The sequence below is a fragment of the Hipposideros armiger genome, unplaced genomic scaffold (assembly GCF_001890085.2).
Source record: "Hipposideros armiger isolate ML-2016 unplaced genomic scaffold, ASM189008v1 scaffold_74, whole genome shotgun sequence".
Lineage (NCBI taxonomy): Eukaryota > Metazoa > Chordata > Mammalia > Chiroptera > Hipposideridae > Hipposideros > Hipposideros armiger.
In genome coordinates, this window is record NW_017731424.1 from 2,696,183 (window position 1) to 2,702,603 (window position 6,421).

General features: G+C 38.9%; 1 protein-coding gene across 2 annotated transcripts in view; it reads left to right on the forward strand.

The window, feature by feature from the left end:
- The window catches only part of SEC23IP (SEC23 interacting protein), a 36,925-nt gene extending 32,910 nt beyond the window's left edge, over positions 1 to 4,015 (forward strand). For both annotated transcript variants that reach the window (XM_019642974.1, XM_019642975.1), the window contains exon 19: positions 2,527 to 4,015. The gene's annotated coding sequence lies outside the window, so the exon portion shown is untranslated. The remainder of the gene's footprint in view (positions 1 to 2,526) is intronic.
- The last annotated feature ends 2,406 nt before the right edge of the window (positions 4,016 to 6,421 follow it).

Below are 6,421 nucleotides of genomic sequence, written 5' to 3' on the forward strand. Positions count from 1 at the left end.
GGCCCTCATTTCTTTTTAATAATGGTGGAGTATTCCATTGACTGTTACACCATAATTTGTTAAACCAGTTCCTTGCTGATAGGTATTTAGGTTATTCTGATCTTTTGCTAGTATAAATAGTGCTCAGTGATGCATGATATTAGTAGTTGCATTGCATTCCATTCTATAGTCCTATTTATTAAAATAGTTAATTTATCTACCATTGTTGGGTATTTAGGGGATCTTCCAACTTTTCACTATTATAAATAATTCTGACATGTAGTTGTATATACTTTTTGTACATTTCTGAATGTTTGCTTGGGATAAATTCCTAGAAGCAGCATTGTTAGATCTAAGAATATTGCACATTTTAAAAGGCTTTTGTTCTCTACTTACTGCTAAATTACATTTCAGAAAGATTAGCTCAGTTTTCATACCTATCACCAGTATATGTGCTGGTTTTCCCTGATACCCTTGCCAGCAGTGAGTATTATAGTTTTTTTTTTAATTTGACCAGTTGTACATTACTAGTGAGATTGAGCTTTTTTGCTGTATTGATTGATTGATTGATTTTATTATTATTAGTTTCAGGTGTACAAAACAATGCAATAGTCATCCTTTTCATCCCTCACAAAGTGACCACTCCCTCCCCCCATTTTTGGGGTATTTAACTGGCTGTTTGTGTTTCTTTTGTCAGCTGCCTGTTCTTGCCTTTGCTCGTTTTTCTGGAGGTGTGGGGTAGGGTATTTTTGTTTCTTATTGGTTTATAATTATGATATTTAAGGATAGTAGCCTTTTGTCATAGCAAATATTTTCCTCCCGTTTGTCTCTTTAGCCTTATATTTTTGCTTGTGCTTTGGATGCTTTTTGGGGGCAGGATGGCTTGAGAGCATGTTTTTAAACTATGTAGGCTAGTCTTTTAAGATTAATGATTATTTAGATAATTACATTTATTTAAATAATCTTTTTGCCTGTGCAGTATTTTGAATAATGTACTCTTTCATCCTTGGTTTGATGTTTTTATAATATACTATTGTTTGACATGTTTTATTGTATGCCCAGTATTTGTTCTCTAGGCTTTCTGACATATTGACTTATTTATCTGCTACCATATTTCACTGATTTCAAATTATATATTTTCCACACTTAAGCATCATTAAATTTGTAATGTACCTAGTGTGTCAGCTGTTGCTGGATGAAAGCTGAGTTCTTCCCGAGGTGGTTTGCGTTTCTTCTGCCAGCCACTGGGGGGCACTGCCAACCCAAGTCTGCTCAAGCCAGTGTCTCAGGCTTTCTTGTACTGGGCAAGGACTGTGAAATCAGACCACAGAATTTGCAGGCAGAACGGGGTGGGTGTTCCAGTTCACACACCAAGGAATTTTTCCCCTCTTCTCTTCCCATCGTCAAGTCAGGCTTCGTAGCCGGCCCGTCTAAGGGAAGGACTCGCCATTCGGTGTCCCCACTAAATGTGAGGCTTTCTGTCTCCGTGTAGACTCCGTATCCTGGGCATCTTTTCTTTTTTGCATGGTACAGAAAATAATGGTCTGTCTTACAGTTGTTTGTGTGTTAGATTCTGTGAAATACGGTGTTTTATTCATGTAACTATGTTTATAGTTTTTACTGTCTGGCAGTGCAAGTTCTTATTATACCACAGCCTTGGTGATTATTCCAAATGAATTGTGAAATGATTTAAGTTCCCTGATAGTCTCTCTCCACAAAACAAACAAAATACAAACATATGTAGCCTAGGATTTTAATATCGTCTAGTACAGGGATTGGCAAACTGCAGCTCGCAAGCCATATGCGGCTTCTCGGGTACGTACATGTGGCTCTGAAGTAAAATTGTAAATAAAAATAAAACTATCCTAGTTTCATTTATAAAAATTTTAAAGGATATTATTCACATAATGGTGATTTCACTTGTTTTATGGCTCTCGAATAATTTTTAAATTGTTGTGGGGGACAGAATTAGCTCTTCCATCCCAAAAGTTTGCCGACCCCTGGTCTAGTATAAAAAACTAAGAACCTTTTATTTTGCACTTAATTTGTTCACTGTTCATTGTTTTATTTCTTTTTATACTTTGTTGTAAAATTTAGGCAAGAACTTAAGTTCCTAATACTGTACTAATACTATAAAATCATTTAAAATATTAAGAATTCTTCTATACATGGTTTGTTTAGCATAGATCATTTTGGCTGAATAATTTTTTTATGTTTATCTCATTTAGTCCTTTTTAGAATTGTTCTTAAAAAAAGCCTCAGAATAACCTGACCAAACTTTTTTTCTACTTTGTATACTTGTTTTGTTATGAAGATTATCTTGCTAGTTACTCTCACAGAGTGCCCCCTGCTGCGCTTTCATCCTTCTGGGCCTGAGGGCTTGTGCTCCCAGGGTTTGTTCTTTGCAGGCACTTTACAGTGTGTGTTTAGTAAAGTTCAGCATTTTACAGTGTGTTCTTTTGCTTCGGAAAGGAACAACAATGCATTATTATATTATTACTGTAAGTTTGTGAAGTTCACCAAGGATTCTTTTTTTTTCTTTCAAAGACTTTCCAGAAAGTCGCAGAATAAATTACATTGCCGAGAAACTCCTCAGAGGACATTCCCAGTTTGCTCCTGTGACGGATGACAGAAAAGTGATGCATCGACAATTGCTCAGTTCTAATTCTCAGATGTAGGGATTCCTTAAAGAAAATATACAGAACAAAAGAGACAATGAAAACGATCAGTACCACATTTAGACAGTAGAGATGAGAAAATGTAATTATCAGAGTGATGCAGTAAAAAATTCCTTAGATCAGTGTAGTTTTCCAGTTGTCAGAGTAACGTGTGATGTCAATGAAGAGGTGTTGGTAGCATGTAGGCGGTTGTTCTGTTTCTTAAAGAGCATCTTGTCAGGGCTATTAAATTTGCATTTAAAAAAATATAGTATGTTCTTTTATTCAAGTATGGACTTCTTGAGAAACTGCAGTAATATGACTTTGCAAAAATTCATGTTCTACTTCAAATGTGAATTGTGGTTCTGAGCTGCTTTAATGTCGGGTCATTTGTATTTGTTAAGATGAAATAACCAAGACCCCTTATATTCCAACTTGAATCCGAGGTTTTTATGAAGCCTTTCAAGCTGTTGCTGGGAGCGTAGTTGTGGAAGGAAGTGAAATGCTCCCAACTGCACAGACGTCCTGTGCCACGCTCTCCCCACACGCCCACCGCCACTGGGACAGGGGAGCCAGTGGGAGGGTCTCCATTGTGTTACTAAGGTCGCTCGCTGTGCGGTCCTCTCATCGCTCAAGTTCAGCTAATGTAAGAGCCAAACGAGAGTCTTTTTGCTTTGTAATAATTTCACTTACACCAAAGTGTTTGAAAGTATGAAATATATTGCTTTCTAGACTATGAACCTACTTCATGAAAAGACTTCTGTGATATTTCATTTCGTTTTACTATAACTTCAAATTATCTTAAATATTTTCCTAATATTACATGGGAATGCTGACTTCTCTTTTGTTATGCAGTAGAAACATTTTACACTGTTTAAATAGTTCTCATGGAACATATGGTTTTTTGAAAGCAACATATGATACACATTTTTGTGTGTATATATTCTAATTAATGTGAATGAAACAGTCACATCAATGCATTCTTTTTAAGCAGCAAATTTCTGTATATCTCTTGTCTTCCTTAAAAGTATTCCTATGAGGTTTGATTGTGAGTACTTGCTGTATATAGATACTACGTATAGCATTTGCTCCTGATCATAGAATTAGGACAGTAGAATTTAGAGCTGCAGTTGACTGCAGACAACCTATAAGTCAACCACCTTTCTGTAGCTGAAGACAGGGCGCTAAATGCCTTTCTCAGGCTGCTCAGGGGCGGACTGGGGCTGGGACACAGTTTCCCTGACTGCCTTCCCGCCTTCATTTCTCTACGCTAGTGCTACTACTTTTCATTTACTTTTCACTTAAAGTCCCCACACTGATGAATTTCAGAAAAATGAGGGTTATTTATGTATATTTTAATAAAATCCACTTTGATTTTTCAATTTACAACTGGTTTTGTCTGCATTATTCAGCCTGTGTCTTCGGAGTATTGGGCAGAGGAGAAGGGGTGCTTGAACAACGTCCATAGAGGAACCGTGCACCAGCTGAGTTCCAGGAACCTAGTGGTTTTATTTTAACACTTGAGGAAATGTAAATTAGAATTTTTTTGGTGACTCTGCCTGTGGACATATATTCTTATCACTCTTCAATTTCTTTAACAAAACCCAAGCAGTTAGTAGGTCCCCCGAGGGCAGTCTCTTTATTAGCACACTGTTCACTCTTGTAACCACCTTTCCTAGCAGACTCTTGTCACGTAGTAAGGCCTGTTCCAAATATTTGTAATGAAAGAATTTTAAAAATTAAAAACATAATTTAACTCTTGGAAGAGACCTTGGAAGGCCATTTAGACAGTGGTTTGCAAACTTTTAAAAAGCAGCAGAACCTTTTTCACATAAAAACTTTCACCAAATTTCAATATATAAATTAGATGAGGGTAGAGCTGCTGAATAAAGATTGACACCCCCCACTCCCTCCCTTTTCTCAGGAACAGCTAATCCTCTTCTAGAAACCGCCCACCCCAATCCCTAACCTGGATTAACATCTTCAGTTTCCCCAGCTGAGGAAAGTGAAGTCTGGCTATTCTGAAAGGGTTTCTTTCATACGCAGAGTTTGGGATAAAAATTTAAAAGCGTCAGTGTCTGGAATGGAAGGTCAAAGAGTCGTTATAAAGCTAAGCCTGGTTTGTTAACATGGTTGTAACGTGGTAACGAGAGGAAATTACTTTCAGGCCTGACACACCTGTGTGTTTCTTGAATCTCAAAACCAGGTGTGAGTGTAATAAAAGGAAGCTACACAGATGACACTGATTTTGGAGGTAAGTGCTATTGGAAAGGCATCTACACAGAGCCTTGAAAACGAGGCAGCCAGAGAGTAGACACCACCCTCCTGGCAGGGACAGTCATATTCCCAGAAAACCCAGGATGACCGGTCTTTATATGACCATAGTCTCAGGTTTTATGACTCGAGGCATCTAACTACCTCAGTGCTCACCAAGCAACATTCTGGTGACTTGGCTTCCTTGTAGGTTTTACCATCTGCAGACACTGAGAGTTTGGTTTTCTTTCAAGTCACAGTTCTCATTGTAACTTAGTAAGGTGGCATTCTGGCTACCTTATTTGCCGGCGTATAAGACGACTGGGCGTATAAGACGACCCCCTAACATTTCCACTCAAAATACAGAGTTTGTTATATACTCGCCGTATAAGANTCTGCCTCGCCCAGGAAGAGCGCAATGATGGTGCCAACTTGGGCCAGTGAAGCAACGTCCTCCACAACTAGACTGAAGAACAGAAGGACAGCAACTTGACTGTTCCCCTTCCCCCAATTCCCCAGCACTGTTCCCATCCCCCCAACTCCCCAATAAAAATCTTTAAAAAAAAACAAAACAAAAAACAATCTGTTAAAAAAAAAAAAGACGGTAATCCTTCTAAGCTTTTGTAAGTCTCGTATTTCATATTATTTGTTATTTTGTAGCCTTTTTTCCACCTAAGAATATATTGCTTAATTTCCCCACATCAGCCTGCAATGCATGTGTGTATGTGAACTTATAATTTTTATTGGCTTTTCTGAATGGATTACATAGAGTTGGTTCAGCTTTTAAAAGTGACAGAAGTGGACCTCCCCCCTGCACCTCGTCCCGTTTCCCTGCCCAGAAGCAGCCAGTGTTTCAAGTTTTGTGTATCCTTCCAAATGTCTTCCAGACACATACACACACACATGTGATTTTTTTTTCCTTTTTAAAAGACAAATGATAGCAAAAGAGACAAACTATTATTACCTTTGTATCTTTGAGATTTTTCCTTATCCATCCATTTGTTTTCGGTCCACCCATCTGTCATCTATTCATTCACTATTTGCTGAACTCTGTACTAAGTGCCAGTTACGTACTGCTCTAGGCACCGGGATTCACAGCAGGGGCCACCCAAAGCCTCTGCCCTCAGAGCTGGTCTTTCCTGGGGCACGGGGTTCGGAGAGGGGGACAGACAGCAAGTGAACAGCTGAAGTGTATCTGTGTCAGGTGGTTAAAAATGGAGCAGCAGGGGAAGGGGAAGGGGGTGATTTGGGATGGGAGCAAGTTGTCGTATGTAAGATTGCAGGCACACCCTTGCTGATCAAGTGTCATTTGAACACGTGCCCGATGAATCTCGGGGGGAAGAGGATCATCTCAGGCAGAGAGAAAGCTGTATCAGAAGAGCTGCCTCATTTCTTTTTTTTTTAAAGATTTTTATTGGGGCATTGGGGGGATGGGAACGGCGCTGGGGAATTGGGGAAGGGGAACAGACAAGTTGCTGTCCTTTTGTTCTTCAGTCTAGTTGTGGAGGACATTGCTTCACTGGCCCAAGTTG